Source organism: Gossypium arboreum, chromosome 8, assembly GCF_025698485.1.
Source record: "Gossypium arboreum isolate Shixiya-1 chromosome 8, ASM2569848v2, whole genome shotgun sequence".
Lineage (NCBI taxonomy): Eukaryota > Viridiplantae > Streptophyta > Magnoliopsida > Malvales > Malvaceae > Gossypium > Gossypium arboreum.
Window position 1 is genome coordinate 78,227,291 of NC_069077.1, and position 20,405 is coordinate 78,247,695.

Below are 20,405 nucleotides of genomic sequence, written 5' to 3' on the forward strand. Positions count from 1 at the left end.
AGGGTTAGGGTTTCCAAAAACTTTGAAAGGATTGGGCCTATCGGGCTCTATTTTTTTGGGGTTTTGTAATTGTAGGATTGGGCTTGTAACTAGGTTTTAACTTTGGGCTGTGTAAATTGGACAGTGGACATTTAATTATTTGGTTTTATATATATATATATATATATATATATATATAGTTGTTTAGGCTAGTTAATGGTTTTGGGCGGGTAAATTTGGGTATTTACAATACTCAACCACTTGTTGATACATTTCTTCAATATTAATATAATATAAAAATATTTAAAATATCAAGATTATCCTACCAATTACTTCAAATATCAAGATTTTCCTTATTGGCCTTTTAATATAAAATTGAATGGACTAAATTGACACTATTTACTACATTTTGTTGATGGTTTTATATTATATATAAATAGAATGTATAACTGTTATTTTTTTTTTAAAATGAGTTATAATTTTAAATTTTAAAGTTATTTGGTATGCATACATATCTATATATACACTAGTGAGAATATGCATACACATTTATAAAAGTGTTTACAGGTCGGGTCAGGTCAGGTTGGGTCAGATCAGGTTAAGACTATGTAATGATATTAGCACACTTTATTCTTATAAAGACCCAATCCTAATTAAAATGTGAGCTTTAAATTTTGCCTAAACTTACCCATATTTAGAAATGATTAACCCAAATCTTTTCAAGCTCACCCATATTATTTTTAATTCTTTTAAATTTTAAATTTATTATTTATTAATTAAATATTTTCTTTCATTGTTTATAGGTGAATTTCTTTTATTAAAATTTAAACATATATAACTTATCTTTTAAACCTTATAGCATTATATATTTAATCTAACTTTAAATAAATTATATACTATAGAAAAATAAAATAAAACATATATTAATTACAAAATAGAAAACAAGTCATGCATGAGTCATTAATGTTGGAGCGAATCCTATTCATATTTTAAACAGTCCTATTTTATTTTGTTTAAGTTCATTTTTGAACCTTATACTTTTCACAAAATCATCCTATATTTTGAACTTGCATTTGGGCTTAGACAAGTAATTTGACATTGAACATGACTATTTCCAAAAAAATAAAGCACATAATTAAAAATTAGAATTTAATTCATATATAAATTTTACATTTTAAGAAATAGTAATATTTAAAAAGGGTGGATAGTTATTTTTCGCAATAATTAAAAGTTACAAGAATCATGAGTAATTTTATTTTATTTTATTTACATAGTAACTTCTAATTTTCTTTATAAAAATTTAAATTATATAATTATTTATATATATTAAAATAATAATTTTAAGTATTTCGTATTTTTATTAAGTTGGTGTCACTTAACTTCCGACACTAAACTTGATTAAGCATTTTATTATAGTAAAGATAATTATATGAAATATTCATCATATACACATATCTTTTATAGTTTTTATATGATGATTTTATGGTATATGATGTGGTTATAAATTAATTCCTTAGTTTTAGTGACCAAGGTTAATTTTTCTTCACTAATGTCAATAAAAATAAAGTTTAATAAATTACATTTTAATTAGAAGCATTTTATATTAATTGTAATTAAGAGAAATCACGTATATATTAATTATATTATACAAAGAACATTATTTACATTTTGGAAAAGTTTTTTTATATTTATTAATTATGATAAATATATTTTTACATTAATTACATAATGAGAGAGAACAAATTGAAAGAAAAACAAAAGTTTTATCAATAAAAATTTTATGTAATTATATAAAATCTAAACACAATTTTTAGGTATATAGGAGCTCCTTTTACATAAATATAAGTCAAATTAATTGATTTACTTTTAAAAAATTAAATCGTTATTTTTTCCCAATTTTATTAGAATTTTTGAGTTGGAAAGAAAAATAAGTTCGATATTGCGGCAAAAGGCTATAATTAAACTTCATTGTTTCCTAGGTCCTAAATTGAATTAGCAATTACACTGTTGTTTAATATGATGGCGTCCTTAAACAGCTTGAGAGATTCTGAAAAATCGTCGCAAAGACGGTGAGGGTCAGGAATCACATTTGGATCAACTGTTACAACAATGCTCATCTTATTAATGTAGCTCTGAAAATGAACTGTCAAAGCCTGAAATAAATTAAAATCCAAAATAGGTTCAACAATTTAAGCAGGAAGAAAACAAAGAGTAATAAATGACAGTATATATGCAAGAGTTATAGATCGATATACCTGTGGATGGCCATAAACAGTGGGAGCAATGAAAGCAATTGGATGACCAAAAAAGCTTATTTCTTCTACTGGTCCAACCACGTTTGATATTGACATTGTAGTGTTGAAAAATATTCTATATGCCAAACATGACGATATCTTTGATCCAAATAACTTGACAACGCAATTGTTGATTAAATATGTGCATAAAGCTAGGAGGGAGAGCTTTTTCCGATCAGCGATGGCTTTAGCTTGACGAATGTAATCTAAAGGATCAAGTCGCAATGCAATGGTGAAAGGGAAGCATATGAATCCCAATTTGTTACCCCACTTGGCCTTTGACTTATTCTTCATCATATCAGCGATTGCCTGCCCATTCTAATGCATATTAAAAGAAGAACCAGAAGAAAGTATACTCACAACTAGAGAAAAATAGTCACCTGGATCCCAATAGCTTGTCTAATATTCACAAGAACAGTTGCTCTTAAGCGGAAATGTCTGGGAAGATTGTTGGACTTGGACTTATCAACTTCAACTGCCCAAATTTTAATAAATCACAAATCAACCCAAATTATTGTAAACTACAAATCAAGAATCCTTTTGTCCATGTTTACCATTCATATGAAACTATATTGTCAGAGGAAAAAGCTCACCATATTTTCGATTTAGCTATCGCGAGAGACCAGCTTGCGTTACTCCCAAAATGACATCGTTAACGGTCTAGTACAGTAAGTGAAAAAAGAAAAAAGGAAAAGGTAATAAGCCTATGATCTTCAAGAAAAATATATGTAATATCTACTTACAAAAGTATAAATTGAGTGAAAGGTACCACGGCCATGGCATTCTTCACTAGTTTTATGTCGTCCAAACTCACAGTCTGGTGGACAATCCTCTTGGGGTTATGCTCGACGCCAGACAATCCTTTTAGAGGAGTCTTTGTGTCTTTCATAAATAAAATAGTTGCCATAAACAGCGAAATATTCACCAAGGTGTTCAAGGTTAACCTTAAAACTGACCAAACTGACAACAATAGCCACAAATCACCACGCCGGTTTCTAGGACGATCGGTTTGCTTTTGCATTGGAATAGTAGGCAAGGCTCCAGGGTCCGAAGACTTTCGGCAACAAGCAAACAGACTTGAAATGAGAGACATCCCATCACCGATTGAATGGTGGATCCTCAAGATGGCAACAGCCTCTGCCTCCGGAGTTTTGAGGTTGAGAATGCGAAGCTCCCATAACGGTTTGGAGGAGTCAACAGGAATTGTGGTGAGATTGGAGATGTAATCTTCAATAAATTGGCTTGGAGATTCAATTTGTGTGTCTACTTGTTGGACTATAACATGGTTGTCCAAATCCACTTCTGTCTTAAGCCATTTCCTTTTAACACCATTAATTACCTTTTAATCATGTTTCTTGGAACATGTTAATGTACGGAAAGATATAACGAAATTATCACTAAAACTAATTTTGGAACACGATTTACATCAAACATGTGTCCCAAGGTCGAGCTATCAGCTTCACCCGACAAGCTCGGCCTGTACAAGTCACGTTCTACGTAAGGAATTATTTTTTAAATTAGGCAGAAATTACAGTTTTATAATAAAAAATATTCGGAAAAAAATGTTGAACAGAAATATGCAGGGCCTTGATACCTTGGTTAAATGATTCAATTACAGTTTTAGCCCTATTAAACTTAAATAAATCAATTTAATATTTTTACTGCTTTTGTTAAATTTCAAAATTATTAATTTTCGCCCTGTCAAAATTATTAATTCAATTTAATCTATTTTAGGGCAACATTTAATCTAATTTTATCTTGTCACCAACAAAAATTCTGATTTCACCTTGAAAACATCTTTTGTTAGTTACTATTTTACTAAATTGACATTTTAATATATTATTATTTTATTAAATATAATTTGTACACTTTATATCGATGTTAAAATAAACTTCTATTATAATTCAGGTCATCAATTTTCGGTTAGAGTTTATTGGTATTTCAATCATATAAAATTAAATCTTATCACTAGAAAATAGATGTATTAAAATTTAATATTTAGGTACTTTTATTCAATTAGTAACTAAGTAATCACAAATTCTTTTACTTTCATTACTAATTTCATTGAAGTTTAATTATGCTTTAAAGTTATTATTATAATATTTTAATTATAAAAATAATTAATAAGTTTAACTTTGTTAAACAATTTGAATAGTATTACTTTATTGTTTACATGAAATAAAATTATACTATTTAATAAATAAACAAATAAGCATGTAAAATTATGAGTAACCCATATACTATTAAGAACTAATATGCATAAAAGCACAATGTAAAAAACATTTTGATTTGGTAAAATATCTTTTATTGGTTATACGGTGAGCCATCTTTATAATAGTCGCATGCTATAACATCATTTCACTATAACAATTAAGTTTCTAGTCGATTCAATTTTTATGTATTATTTTAACTTTTTATAACAATTTTTCACTTATGAAAGCAACAACCATAGTTAAGGAATACATTCTTTATCAATTAGTTCTCTATAACAACATGTTGTCTAGAATTTTAAGTGAAGTTATAGATATTTACTATAAGCAAGTATATTAATTATATTTTATTAATAAAAATGATCTTAACTAAAATATCGTTTCAATAAAATGTTTAAATTTCACATGAAAAATCTACTAATAACATTTTATTAAATTAAATAAACTTTAACGAGTGAAATTATATATATCAAGATTAAGTTCTCGATTAAACATTCTACTATGAATTTGAAACAACATAAATTTATACTGATTAATTTAACTTATTAGATTTATGAACTTCATAATTAGTCATTTGAAAGAATGTAGAACAAAATATGCATAAAAGCTATAATGCATACACCTGCTATACATCTTTCAATTTTATTGATTTGACTCCGACTTTCTTTCCTTTTTGAACATAATTATAATTTTCTTCATTTGATGGAAATTCATATATGAACTTTTAGGTAGGTTTAAAACAATTATCCATCTATACCAACCTGCTATTAAAGGTGTATAATAACCACCGCTATATAACAAACAAAATCTTAATAGACAAATAAGACTGTTATGAGAGGGTCAACTATACTACTAATTTAGCATTTGAAAAATACTTTACTACTTGTTGAGGCAATATGACCTAAGAGGTGTTGAGTTGCAACCGGCAGTGCCAGTTGCAGGCTGCCACTAAGGTGCTATAAATACTTGCTTTATTTGGTTTGGCAATTTAATAAATAAAATCCTTAGACCTGTTAATGTGATGTTTTACTGAAGATACTATGGTCCATCTATGGAAACTATTCATCGACATTTGAAGGTTGGATTGGATTCATGTGAACCAATTAAGTCCTTGGAATGTAGAGATTTGTAGCGATAGTGTTGTTGATTTTGGAGAGATTATATTCGATTGATTGTGTTTTTATTATTAATTATGTAATAGCTAATTTTAAGTAGTTACTTTGTATTCACCTAGATTCTATGTTAGTAAGTAAAAAATTAAACATATGCTTTGAGGCTTGTCTAGGTTTCATATAAGAGCTTATTGAGTGCATTCTAATTTGTTCATAGTGGAGCTAATTTGTAATAGAGTGCAAACTATTACTATAAACATTGTTAAATTTTTACTGCCCAAGTTCTCAGGGGGAGGATTTGGAGGTGAGTGTTCTAGCTCTTAGGTACAAAGGTGAGATGTCTATACTTAGGGATCGATAGAGTGTGAATCAGTTTTTGTATTTGTGAACAAATATAGTGAAATTACTTATTGAGCTAGGCTTCGCAAACGTAGGAAAATGAAACTGCGTAAATAAATTCTAGGTGTTATTTCTTATTTTGTTTGCATAGTTTTCACAATGCCAAGTTGTGGTGGCCACTATAGTGTAGCACTTCATTGTAGTTTTCAGTTTTAACGAGAAAGAAACTTAAGGTAGAAATAATTGATGTCAGTGCAAACAATTAATGTATCTAGTGTTGGATCCTAATGTTGCTTTTTACTAATAATGGAAGGTTTTTCAATTGCTCATTCCTCTATAATTGAGAATGGTAACTATCCCTATTGGAATGCTAGAATGAAAGCCTATATTAAATCTGTTAAAGTGAGAGCATGGCGTTCTATACTCACTAGTTGGCAAGCTCTTACTTTTGATTTGAATACGAGAAAGGTTCCAAAGCTTTAGGTTGAATGGACTACCCAATAAGAGAGAGTTGTCATTGCAAACTTTAAGGCCGTGTATGCTATATTCTATGGTATTGATATATAAGAGTTCAAACGTATATCCAAGTGAACTGTGGAAAAGGAAGATTGGGAAATTTTCCAAACTACTCATGGGGGAACTAATACTATCAAGCAATCTAAGATGCAGATGTTAAGCACCAAATTTGAGACATTGAGGATGTAATATTTTGAGATAATTGGTGAATTTTATGCTAACTTGTGTGACTTGTCTAATCAGGATTATTCTCTTGGAGAAGGGTATTCAAACTTTAAAATGGTGTGAAAGGTATTAAGGTCATTGCATAAAATATTTTCCATCTAAGTGACTGCCATTGATAAGGCCAATGATCTAGAGAGATTAAAGATAGATGAGTTGACAGGGTCCCTAAAAACTTTTGAGTTGAACCTGGCTGAATCTAAAAGAGTTAAGTTTAAGGGAGAAAGGAGCATTACTCTCCAAGTTGTTGATGAAGTGGCAATCGATGCTTCTACAGTAGAAGAATTTCAAGAGCAGATTGCATTGTTTACTCAGAACTTTAACAAAGCTAGGAGGTTCAAGTTTGAAAAATCAAAAAGCATTACTAAGAATAAGAGAAAATATGTTGTTATCAAATATGAGACTGAGAAAAAAAAGAATAAGGGCATCCAATGTCATAAATGTATTGGTTATGGTCATATTTTGGTTGAGTGTGCTAACACTCTTAAGAAGAAAAAGAAGACATTGTGTGCATCATGAAGTGACAAAGATAGTTCTTGCAATTTTGAGTATGATCAGGATCAAGTCAATAATTTTGTTCCCTTTACAGTGTACATTCTGGTTCTATGGTTGAGACAGATGATGATTCTAATGGAGATTTTGATGGAGAGGTCTTGATCATTTAGAAGACTATGTTAAGTAAATGGGAACAAGTGTGTGAGTTTATGTAACAGCCTGATCTAGACCCTAATCGGAACGGTAGTTTTGAGACCACGAATCTGAGTTAGAAAAATATTTTAAAATTATATTTTCTGTTTATTATGTGTGAATTTATATGTGTTTAATTGTCGTTTGAGTATCCGATTAAATAAAAGAATTTAATCGCGTAAAATGAAAATTTGGTGGTTATCTTTTTAAAAGGGCCGAATAGTGGTTGTTCTTTTAATGTGGAGGATTTATGTTGCAATTAACCCATTGATTAAATGAATGGACGGTATTAGGCATATATTATATGGTTTTGTTATAAATTTATTAAGGTTAAACATGTAAATTAAACATGAAGTTAATATAAGTTATAATATATCATATAACATAAAAAAATAAAGCCATAAGTGTCCATACTTTTTCATGACCGAATAAAAAGAAAAGAAAAAGAAAGAAAGCTTCCATAGGTTCAGCTTTTGTTGATAACTTGATTCAAGGTGAGTTCTAGCTCAGGTTTTGATAATTTTTACGTTTTTGAGATCGTTGCTAAGTTATCTACAAGACCCATGCTTGAATTTTTTATTTTGGTGAATATTTTGAGTTATGCTATTGTTGAAAGCTTATGATTTTTTTTGTTTGATGGTAGAGAATAAAAGATATGTGATAGATTAACATGTTTTGTATTGGAATTTTTTATGATTTTGTGTAATTAGAACTAAATTGCAAAAATAATAAATTAAGGGACTAAAATGTGAAATAAATGAAATGTGTGGACTTGTATGAACACTAGGAGTATTCGGGCTAAGCATGGTGTGTGCAAATTTTACATGTTTTGTGTTTTGTGCAATTTGGACTAAATTGTAAAAGGTGTAAAATATCAAGGGTAAAATGGTAATTTTCCCATTTATGTGTTTTTGGATGAATTTGATTGAATATTTGGTTAAATAAGTTTAATTTATATTAATTTAGATCAAGAAAAGAGAAAATCAGATTTGGATCGGGGGAAAACTAAAGTTATCGACTAGTCGTTCCGTTCCGTTTTTCATTGTCCAAGGTAAGTTTATAAGCAAATAGACATTGTTAATTTTAATTAAATGCAATTTATATATGTTGGAATCAAATGTGTGAACATATATTTATAATAGCCGAATGTATACAAGCTTGGAAACTATGTTTGTGAGTTCGATTCGACTGAGATACGACATCCGAAAGTCCCGTATGAACCTTAGGAATAGCTAGGATACATATGCCATGACATAGGATTCTGATATGTGATATCCGAGTAAGACCATGACATTGATATATATGTGCGAGTAAGACCCTGTCTGGGATAGTGACATCGATATGTGATTACATGTAAGACCATGCCTGGGACGTTGGCATTGTACGATGTGTGTGATCATCCGAGTGTCCTACCCAATTCCGAATGGTTCATCGGGCAACGATAAGTGTGACCGAATGTGTAAATTGAGCTAAAATGACCAGGTATGAATTAGTTTATTTTCTAATTGAAATAAGGTAAGTAAGTTATTTGATATTTTTTGTAAGTCTTGTATGAAGTAAAAGAAGAATGTATGTGAACATGGTAAGTGTATTCGGCTTTGTGAATAAATGATATGAAAATTATGGAATTGATTCTTGAATATGTGTGTAAATGACCATGTATATTCGGCCTCATAAGTAATATATGTACATGATGTTATATTATGATTATTGAGCTTGGGCATATATGTGTATGTATATTTGGTTATATAATGACATTTTGGTTTTGAAAGTTGAATGATAATTTTTTACTTTAATTATATAAGCATTCGACCAAGGTAGCATTTGTGTATGAAAATGTATTATTTATGAAATTTGTAAGTTTGAGACTAATTGTGGTAATGATAATATAATTTGGTTTAGTTTAATTGAGTTGATTATATCATTGGGTTGTTTATTTGCTTATGACTTACTAAGCTATGTAAGCTTATTGTATGTGTTTGTGTTTGCCTTTGTTTTATAGATTTTGGAGTCGAGTTACGAGTTCGGGGATCGTCAGCAAAGTCTATCACACTATCGACTGTCTTTGGTATCTTTATATGTGAACTTTCAAATCTATGGCATGTATAGGCTGGATTATGTTTTGAAATGTTGTATTTTGGACTATGTATAATTTGAGCCATGGGAAAATGGCTTAACGTCTATGCTTGAGTTCGGTTTTGGTTTAATTATGGTTTAAGTCCGTTTTGGTTTAATTATGGTTTAAGTCCATTTTGATTATTATGTTATGTGCCATGGATGATTAGAATTTGTGATATGTGTTTGTGTATTAAGGTTGGTTGATGATTTCGAATGTGGTAAGAATGAATTGGTTATGATGTATATTTGGTCTTGGTTTGAGCTTATATTGAGAGTCTATTATATATATATGATGTTGTGAAGTTTGTTATGTGTTTTGGTCATATGGTATGTAATGTTTGTTAATCGAACTAAGATATATCCAGTATTAGCTAGGTAAAAATCAAGATATATGCATAGGGTAAATTCGGTGTTCACTTATGGACTATATTAATGATATGTATGATATTTGATTTGTTGTTATAGCAAGTCGGACATATTGAGGCTTAGATTTATATAAGGAGATTGGATTAATGACTAAAGGATTTGTGTGCTTTGGTTTTTTATCATGATATGTTAGTTGAGCTCTTATATGTTTTTACATGTATATATATGTGCTTATATTATGGTTGATATGTATATGTGTATGGCTATATAAATTAGTAGTTATTTGTAAGCTTATGAATATGTACAAATGAATTGTGTTAGCTGTATAGATAAGAAAACGAAATGGGCTTTATATATAACTTTCAGTAATGTTGGTTTTGTTTATGATTTTGGGTTATTAATATGTACAGATATGACATGAATTATTTGAGTGTAATGATACTTGATTAATTAAATAAGGTAACTTGTTTGATTCATAATCATAATTTCAAATACCAAAGTTATTAAACAACTATATGAGTTGATTGTTGGTAATTTATGGAGCATGCACAATTTGTTGTTAAAGTACACAATTTGTTGTTAAACAATTAGTTATAAAATTGTTTTGATACTCAGATAATAAGTGAGTTGGTTGATATATGCTTGGTATATGATATGTATTTCAAATCAATAATTTTAAATTTTAAATAAGATGAGAGTATTCATGTGATTGATTTACTAAATATAAATTGTTTAATTGTCTGTTTTGAGTTGCGTTTGATCAATAATGTCTCGTAACCCTAATCTAGCGACAGATACAGGTTAGGGGTGTTATAATTTAACACTTAGTTGTCACAGGAGAATACTCAAATAAAGAAGGAAAATATGAAGTTGATCAAGCATGTTGAGGGTAAGGAATCTTTGTTAACCAATGAGTTGGATCATGTAGTTAACATTAAAAAGGAGTTGGCTAACACATAATTTTTTCTTGAAAAGTTCAATGTTAGGAGTAAAAAACTGGATTTCTGTTGGTAAAACACAACCTAGAAGAGGTGGACTAGGATTTTTGATAAAAAGGAAAGTTGTTATGGAGAGTCCAGCTATGTTTGTGAAAGCATCCAAGCAAAATGAAGTTAGTGAATGCTCAACCAAGGTTATAATGATCAAGACTAATAAAAAGGTACATGTTTATACTAGAATTGTTTGTCATTATTGTGATATGCCAAGGCATATTCGACCAAAGTGTTTTAAGATGTTACATGATTTGAGGTGGAAATGTTCAGTTCTAGCAAAAGTGCTAACTGGACTGATAGTATATCAATCTAGACCCAAGAAGAATAGATCTTAAATTCATTTATGGATTTATTCACTTCTGACGTTATAGTGTGGCTTACCTATTTCGTAATTGGATGATAGACTATATATCTACGACTCATATACTTTGATGTAAGTAAAAACCTGACTTCAAATAGATAAAGAACCAAAAGCTGATGTGTTAAGTATATGACTTCTTCGATATGTGGCGTCATTCACAATAATGAAATTCATAACTCAAAACGTGGGTAAATGATATCCTCTCATTACCATTACATGGTTGATGAAAAGTAAACATTCCCACAAGTCACTCGTCTTTATGATAAATGAACTAATTACTATTTGTTAGTAATTGATTTTCATGAAGGAAAACATAATAGTTACCATGAGATAAAATAGGATCATATTAGGAGAACAAATACTATCCCAAAGAGATTAATGATATCCTATGAGGGTAACACACTTATGAAAAGGTCATTGGATGAGCATTGATCGAGTTTCTTTCGTAATGGTATGTCATTGGGTAGAGCTTAGTCATGATACTATAGTGGAATGACTTCGTGACTAAATAAGTTTATTATTAATAAGTGAAAAGTGGAACTTAATTATAAATCATTTGAGCCCTAATTGCATATGTCCAATCGGTCCCTCCGCTAGCCCATTGAAACTAGAAATGAATTGCATATTGAATCAATTAAACATAAATGGATAGAAATGATAAAATTGAGAAATGGGAAAAACATTTGGAAATCAATGTGCTTTTCTCCAAAATGAAAAATGACATGGAAATGAATTTACATTTTCTGAATTAAATGAAGTTAAAAAATGGAAATAAATCATTTGGTCGTAGCGAACTAGTTGAATGTAGAAATATTAAATATATTTCCCTTGGATTTTTTTACGATAAAGTCATCATGATTTCAACGAAATTAAAATTGGGTTGAGAAGATTATTTAATTAAAAATAAATTGAGATGTTTATTTTGTGAAATAGAAAATCAAATATTGGGTTGGATCAAATTATAAAATATAGGGTTAAAATTCTAGGAAGTATTTGTAATTGGACCCATTATGAGAAAGGCCCAAAACCCTTCATGTTAAAGGGGGAATGACAAAACCTAGTATTATTAACTAGGGTTGTCTCCTTTCTACTCATAGTTAGACAATGAGTTCATTTTTCTAGTTAAAATTAACTTGTACAATTCAACAAGGGTTTTACTTCTTCTCCCTATAAATAGATGGCATCGGTAGGGCTAAATACACAACTTTATGATATTATTACTCTATCTGAAAATAGTGAGAGTTTTATTCTCTAAATATTAAATCTATTTTTTAGAATAATAATTTTGCTAATTTTCATTTGAGAATAGATTTTCATTTTTACATTAAAATTATATAAAACTCTTTCTAGTTCTGTGCTTGATTCAAATCGTTCGAGCCTACACTCAAAGCAGATCATGGTATAAGAATAGCAGAGAAGGTTGTTCGATTGAAAGCCAAGGAAGATAAGGATCAGTCTAGTCGAAAACAGAAGTGTGATTTTGGTAAAAGGTTTATTACTATAAATATCACAAATCAACTCGATTTTTGAAATTTTTATTTTTCACTATGCAAGAAAACCATTTTCAAATCGAGTTTTTCCAACACCACACATTATTGAAGAATGGCTTGGTGGGAAAGTCACCTTTTTTTTTTATAGAAAGAAGGGCAATATACTTGGAATAGGTAGTCTAGATGCTCTAGGTTTTCCTAGGTTAGCCAATGTGTTATTGGTAGATGGTTTGAAAGCCAATCTTGTCAATTTAAGTTTATTGTGTGACCAATATATGTTGGTTAACTACACCAAAGATGGTTGTGAAATCCATTCAAAGACAAAAGAGAAGATTATGGAAGGGGTCAGGACCTTTGATAATCGCTACAAGGTTTTACAGCTTATGAAGTCGACAAGGCAAGTGCCTTTGAATTAGTACCATGGCACGAGAAGCTTGGTCATGTATTACAAAGAATTCGATAATTGATCCAATTCAAGGCTACCAAAGATAGTCTTAAATTGAGTGGTGATGTTCCTAAAGCCTCTGTAGAATATTATTCGAGATTCACATAGGTGATATTCCTTAGAGACAAGTCTAACACTTTTGAAACATTTTAGAAGTTGTGAAAAACCTTAATGAATGAAAGGGGTTGTGTTATTGGAATGGTTAGAAGGATAAAAAGTGAACATGAAAGAAAGTCTAACAATGAGAATTTTGCAGATTATTGTGAGGAAGAAGAGGTCAAGCATGAGTTTTTGCTCGAAAAACTCCACAGCAGAATGGATTTGTAGAAAGAAAGAAAAGGTCAATGCAAAACATGGTTAGAGTGATGCTAAATAGTAAAGTTGTTGCTCGCAAGTTCTAGCCAGAAGCTATCAACCCAACTACCTATGTGATTAATAGGGTGCACCTAAAGCCCAAAACTCAGGTCCCCCCTTGTGGGTTGTAGAAGGACATAAAACCAAGTGTGAAATACTTTCATGCTTTTAGAAATATCTGCTTCAGTTTGAAGGATCAAAAGCATCAAAGGAAGTTTGACTAATAAGCTATAAACAGTAAAGCCTATAGAGTTTACAATAAGATAACACAAAAGGAGATGGAGTCCATAAATGTTTTGATAGATGATTAAGGATCTTGGGGAAGAAATAAGTAGAAAATGATCCTCTGCAATCCTAAGTAAACAGATGGATGACAGACATGTTAATGAGAGTAAAAAAGATGAAGATGAAACTGAGACAAAAGATTATTATGATGAATTTGATCAGCATCAACCCTCTTCTAGAGTTAGAAAAAATCACTCTACAAGTGATATCATTGGTGACATTCTTGATTGTTTTTGAACAAGAGGGAAGCCTAAACAGAATTATTGAGACATGATAAGGTTTGTGTGTTATAAATCTCAGTTTGAGCCTAAGCGAGTTGAAGAAGCATTGAAGGATTCGAAATAGATCCAAACCATTCAAGATGAGCTTCGACATTTTGAAAGGAATGAAGTTTGGAAACTTGAGTTGATACCACCTGTAGATTGTAATATTATTGGCACTAAGTGGATCTTCAACAATAAAACTGATGAGTTTGGGAACATAATGAGAAATAAAGTATGTTTGGTTGCATAGGGGTATACACAAGTAGGAGTGGATTTTGATGAAACTTTTGAACTAGTGGCAAAACTTGAAGCCATTAGGATGTTGCTTGTTGTAGCCACTTATCTAGACATCAAATTGTATTAGATAGAAGTCAAGAGTACCTTCTTACATAGTTACTTGAATAAGGAGGTCTATGTGGGACAACCAAATGGTTTTGAAGACCCTACACATCTAGACTGTGTACAAATTGAGTAAACCTTGTATGGTCTCAAATAGGCACCTCGTGCATGGTATGAAAGGTTGAATCAATTCATTATTGTTCAAGGTTTTGTAAGGGGGTTAATGGACAAAACATTGATCATTAAAAGATAGAGAGGGTTAACTCCCTTGGCTCAAATTTAATTCGATGACAACATATTTTAAGCCATTTCAATAGCAACTAAAGACAACTTTGTTAAGCTTATGCATGTGAAATTGATATGAGTATGGTTTTTTAATTGAGCTAATTCCTTGGTTTCTAGATTAAGCAAATGAAGGATGGTGCTTTTCTTTCATAAGAGAAGTATGCAAAGAATCTAGTTAAAAAGTTTATGGTGTAGAATGTTAAAGCAACTAGAACACCTATGGCTATTGGTGAGAAGTTTTACAATGATGAGAAGGGAGTGGCCACTTTAAATACCACTTACAAGTTCATGATTGGTAGCCTATTATACCTTATTGCTAATAGTCCTAATCTATCATTAAGTGTGAGAGTATGTGCTAGATACCAAGCAACTCCAAGAGAGCCCTATGCGAAGGTTGTGAAAAGGATAATTCGTTATGTCCATAGAACTACTTATCAAAGAAAAGATAGCAAGATGAGTCTAGTTTGCTATAGTGACGCTAACTAGGCAGGCAACATTGATGATAGGAAGAGTGCATTAGGTAGTTGTTTATTCCTTGGTTTGAACTTGGTGTCATGGTAAAGTAATAAGAAAGCTTCAATCTCTTTGTTTACTATAGAATTTGATTACATTGTTGCAAGGAGTATCTATGCTCAATTAAACTGGATGAAGAAAATTGATGAAGGATTTTAGTGTTGATTTAGATATGAATACTACTCTCTATGATAACACAAGTGCCATTAGTATTTCTAAGAATCCAATACAATATTCAATGACAAAACATATTAACATAAGGCATCGTTTCATAAGAGAATTTATTGAGAATGGTGTTGTTGAACTTAAGTTCGATTCTACATAAGATCAACTATCTGATTTGTTTACTAAACCATTGGGTGCAGCTAGGTTTAAGCATTTGAGGTCCTTTATTTGTGTGTGTCAAGTCTAGCTGACCCAAATAATTTTTTGAAAGGCATCCAAACACTAAAGCTTGATGTCATTTTCGAATTAAAATTTTTTTTAGGAAAACATATTTTTATTTATTTCTCTCACCTAATCCTTGAGGGAAACTTTTATTTTAAAGGAGTCGCGAAAATTATGTGTTTTACATTAATAGATTGGAAATTGACTTTATTGTAATTCCAAAAAGGGTCTTTGAAGGGGTTGTGTAGTGACCCTATCCAATTCACATTTTCTATAAGTTGTTATTACTAAAGTTGTTATTCCCTCTTCATTATTCATCTATGTTGTCTTATCAAATTAATAATGGAATAAACAAAAATTACTTCTCAAGAGGAATTTGACTAGGCTTAGAAAAGACTTAGAGTTAAAAGGGAAGGTACATAAAAATTTCAACCAGAGAGACATAAGGAAGGAAAATCAATGAAGGCGGTAGCCCATTACCGTTGGCCCTCTAGATGCGCAAGAGAGCCAATTGAAGGAAAATGATGAGAGTGGAGATACCTTTTCTTAGGATGTCATAGCAGATATCAATGAGTTTCTTACTAATCGACCAATTCTAGAGCATCAACCTATGTTGAAAGGAAAGATGGAGTCATTGATTAATGCAATAGTTCTCAAGGTGACGTTGATCCTGTCATTGATGAAACTCTTGTAAATAATGCCTTGAATGTTTATGTTAATCCCTCTATTAGTCATGGTGATAAATATGAGTTTGAGACTAACATAATGAAACTTAAGGCTCTTATTTATGAGAATGTTACTAATGTTAGTGTTCTAAAGGAGATTTCTGATGAAGTTGTGGTCACAAAAGTAACTAAACTTGTGGCCACATCCTCTACCCCTTAAGGGGAAAGATAAGGTTTGTGGCTAACTGAGAGTTGGAAGCCATGGATGAGTCAAAAGATAAGGAAAAATAGAACGCTTCTATTGCCACCAAGCCATTCTGGAAAAGAAATAAGGAAAATGAGAGTTTGAGAGAGGAGGTTATTGACTTGTCTAACTAGTCATTCACTAGTTTTAATTTAAGTTCCTACTCAGATTCAAGCTTTTATAAAAATGTTCCTTTAAAATAAATTATGTCATCAAAGGCTAAGTCTAAGAAGCTTGTGATAACAAAGTCTGCCATTCGAAGAAATAAAAAGTTAAAGAATAGTGGTATTCCAGCAATGCTTTTTGAAGTAGTTGAAAAGGCAAAAGCAGAGGAGGAAATAGTTTTGGCCAAGAAGGATTTAACATTCCTGATCCTTAATTACTCCAACAAATTCATGGGATTAAGGACAAAGTGTTTCATTAAGGATCAAAATATTGAAAATAAAAGTTTTTTTTAAGAAATGCATTAACACTTTCACGACAAACAATGGTTTACTTGGCATTGTTTCATTTGTGAAGCCATATGTAATGGAGATTGTGTTTGAGTTCTTTGCCAATTTGATGCTTTCAGTCATTTGTTCAAGAAGCAAAATTTATCAGAAGGTGTATGTCAGAGGACATTGGTATGAGTTCAATCGAGAGCTAATATAGAGAGTGCTTCAGTGCTAAAATAGAAACATGGTTGAACGAGATGACAGCTTGGATGCCACTACTATTGCAATTACCAATAAGATCTATCATTTTATGGCTTGAGAAAGGAAGAATTATAACTTCTTCATTTTCCATTGTATATGTTTCCTTGTTTGCATTTGCAACGAAAAATTGGGTCCTAAACACATAGGGGGATTTAGTGAGTACAAAAGTTGTTATGTTGATAAGAAAAGTAGTGGAGATGATTGAGTTTGTTATGGCACAACTGGTATTTCGTAGGTGGTAAGTCATACTGAGAAGGTACATGCTAGAAGCCTCTTAACATTTCCATATTCAATTTTTCAACATTGCAAAAGCCAAAGATTGTGAAAATCACTGAGAGATACGAGCGAATAGTTCCTAAACTTAAGTTTTCTTTCAAGTGGCTAGTAAGCATGTTCGTGTAGAGCCAATAGAGCAAGAAGGTGAATAAGGTGTTGAGCAGATAGAACAAGTAAACCATATAGAACAAATTGATTTGGAACTATGATATTAATCTATGGTGCATGTTTACTTTGTTGCACTTTACCTTATGTGTTGCTTACTAAATTTTAATTTAGTATTTTGATTGTGGTGCGAATTATAGACATAGAATTGATAGTTAAAATTATTATACTATGCACTAAGTTGAGCTAAAAAGAGTGAGGTTTGTGCTGAGGGGAAACTACTATTGATTGTAGTAGTTAGCTTTCTATATTGTTTGATTTTTCTCAACAAATTTCCAAAGGGGGAGATTATTGAGGTAAGATGAGCTGAGAGTTGCTGAGTGGCACTCGACAATGCCAATTGTAGACTGCCACTGAGGTGGTGTAAATACTTACCTTATTTGGTTTGACAATTTAATGAGGAAATTTTTTGGAGTTGTTAATGTGTTGTTTTATTGAAGATACTATGATCTGTTTATGTAAATACTTGCCTTATTTTGTTTGGGAATTTAATGATGAAAATCTTTGGACTTGCTAATGTGTTGTTTTATTGAAGATACTATTGTCCATCTATGGAAATCAATCCTTGGCATTAGAAGGTTGGATTGGACTAATGTGAATCAATTATGTGTTTAGAATGTGAAGATTTGATTGAGATACTGTTGCTGATTTTGGAAAGTTTATCTTCATTTCACTGTGCTTGAATTTTCAATATTGAAATAGCTATTTTCAAGGAGTTACATTATATTCCCCTTTATTCCATGTTAGCAAGTCGAAAGTTGAATATATGCTTGAAGGCTTGTCTAGGTATTGTATGAGAGCTTATTAAGTGCATTCTAATTTGTTAATAGTGGAACTACTTTTTGAGTGAGTGCAAACTATTACTATAAACATTGTTGAATTTTTACTGCCTAAGTTCTTAAAGGGAGGATTTGGAAGTGAGTGTTCGAGTCTGTAGGTACAAAAGTGAGATCTTTATACTTTGAGAGTAATATAGTGTGAATCACTTTTTATATTAATGAAAAAAGATAGTGCAATTAATCACTAAGTTAGGCTCCACAGACGTAGGGAAATCGAACTATGTAAAAAAAATTCTTGGTGTTATTTTTTATTTTGTTTTCATTGTTTTTGTAGTGCCAAGCCGTAGTGGCTATTGTAGCATACTATCACGGGGCTAGAACTTAAGTTTGGAAAATTGTGTGGCCTTAGATGATTTTCATGCTTCAAATCCACTTAAGTCACCCTAACTCTCAAAATATGAGAATTCCTGCAGATAGTGGAAGCAACTCAAAGAGAATGAGCAATGAAAGAACTAAAAAGCCATAATAAAGGAATGCACACAAGGTGTTTGAGTATGCGATTTCAAATATATTCTTTAAATATCATTAAGGTGATTAAAAATGAGGGGGAGTGCCTCTATTTATAGTTGAGCTCCCTTAGATCCAACGGTAGAGATTAAATTACACCAACGATTGAAATTAATGACTATTTATAAGATGAACGTCCTAAGAGATTTAAACTCTATAGATCTTTATCCCTTTGGATTTACAATAATTATCTTGGTAACTTTAGTTTTACTATATTGTTTGAGTCGATCACCAAAGGCTTCACGTAGATGGGTGTTCTATGAATCAAGCAAGTTCAAATGGGTTAAATAAGCCCTAAATCAGCTGACCACAATGAAACACTTTGTGTGCATTCATCAAGGTCTTTGATCCACAACACATGACATTCTCCGAAACCCACTCGTGCGATGCCTTCATCACATCCTTGAAATGACACTAGTTTGACTTATTTTGGAACTGCCGCAATGTGTCGACAAGTTTTCAACTAGTCTTTCTGTCGAGTAGTTCTTGTTGGATCTGGTACCATGAGTGTAGTATATACGTTTGTAAACTTGTAATTTTTTTTAACAGATTGGTTAATAAAATAATTCATAGATTACATTACTATACTTTTCATAATGTCCTCATGTGGTTTTTGCATGCCAAGCAAATATTAACTCATTGGTTGACAATGTTTAAACTACTACTAAGCGGTATTATGTGATCAGGTCATAATATGAAAAGACAAAGTATATTAGTCTAATCGAAAATGTGCAAACCGATTAACAAGCTACTATTTTGGCTATCAAGTCTAATTGGGGAGATGCCTTGTCTTTGGCATCAGAGCAGATGATTCCTAAAAGATAGAGACATAGATATGATTGGTTAGACTGACAGTACATAGTACTAGACCCAAGAAGAATAGATCTTGAATCCATTTGTTAACTTCTTCACTTGTGACTTTCAAAGTGTAACATACTTAATCTTGAGTGGATGAAAGACTATGTATGTGGGACTTGTATACTTTGATATAAGTAAAAGCCTGAGTTCAAATAGATAAGGAATGGTGCGTTGGGTATACGACTTCTGCAATATGTTACGTCATTCATAATATTGAAATCCATAGCCTGAGATATGGGTAAATAATATCCTCTCATCGTTATTACATGGTTGATGAAAAATAAATGTGGCCCGAGATATAGGTCGCTTGTCTTTGTGATGAATGGCTTGATTACTATTTGATAGTAATTGACTTTACCTGAAGGAATATATAATTGTTACCATGAGATAAAATAGAATCATTAACCTACCGTAAAATGTAATAGTTATTTCAGGTTATTTCTGTACTTAAGGAGCTTGTTTTCTAGGCAATTTAGTAGTTAGGATTAAATATTAGTAAAATAAGTGTTTTTTAATATATTTTATGCATATTGTGACCTATTAGCCCGACATGGGCCTTAAGTAGTGCTAATATGTTAAACTGAGTATGTAGGATAATT

General features: G+C 31.1%; 1 pseudogene; it reads right to left on the reverse strand.

Annotated features, from left to right (window-relative positions):
- Positions 1-1,844: 1,844 nt before the first annotated feature.
- Positions 1,845-20,405, reverse strand: part of LOC108467408 (wax ester synthase/diacylglycerol acyltransferase 11-like) — a 39,687-nt pseudogene continuing 21,126 nt past the window's right edge.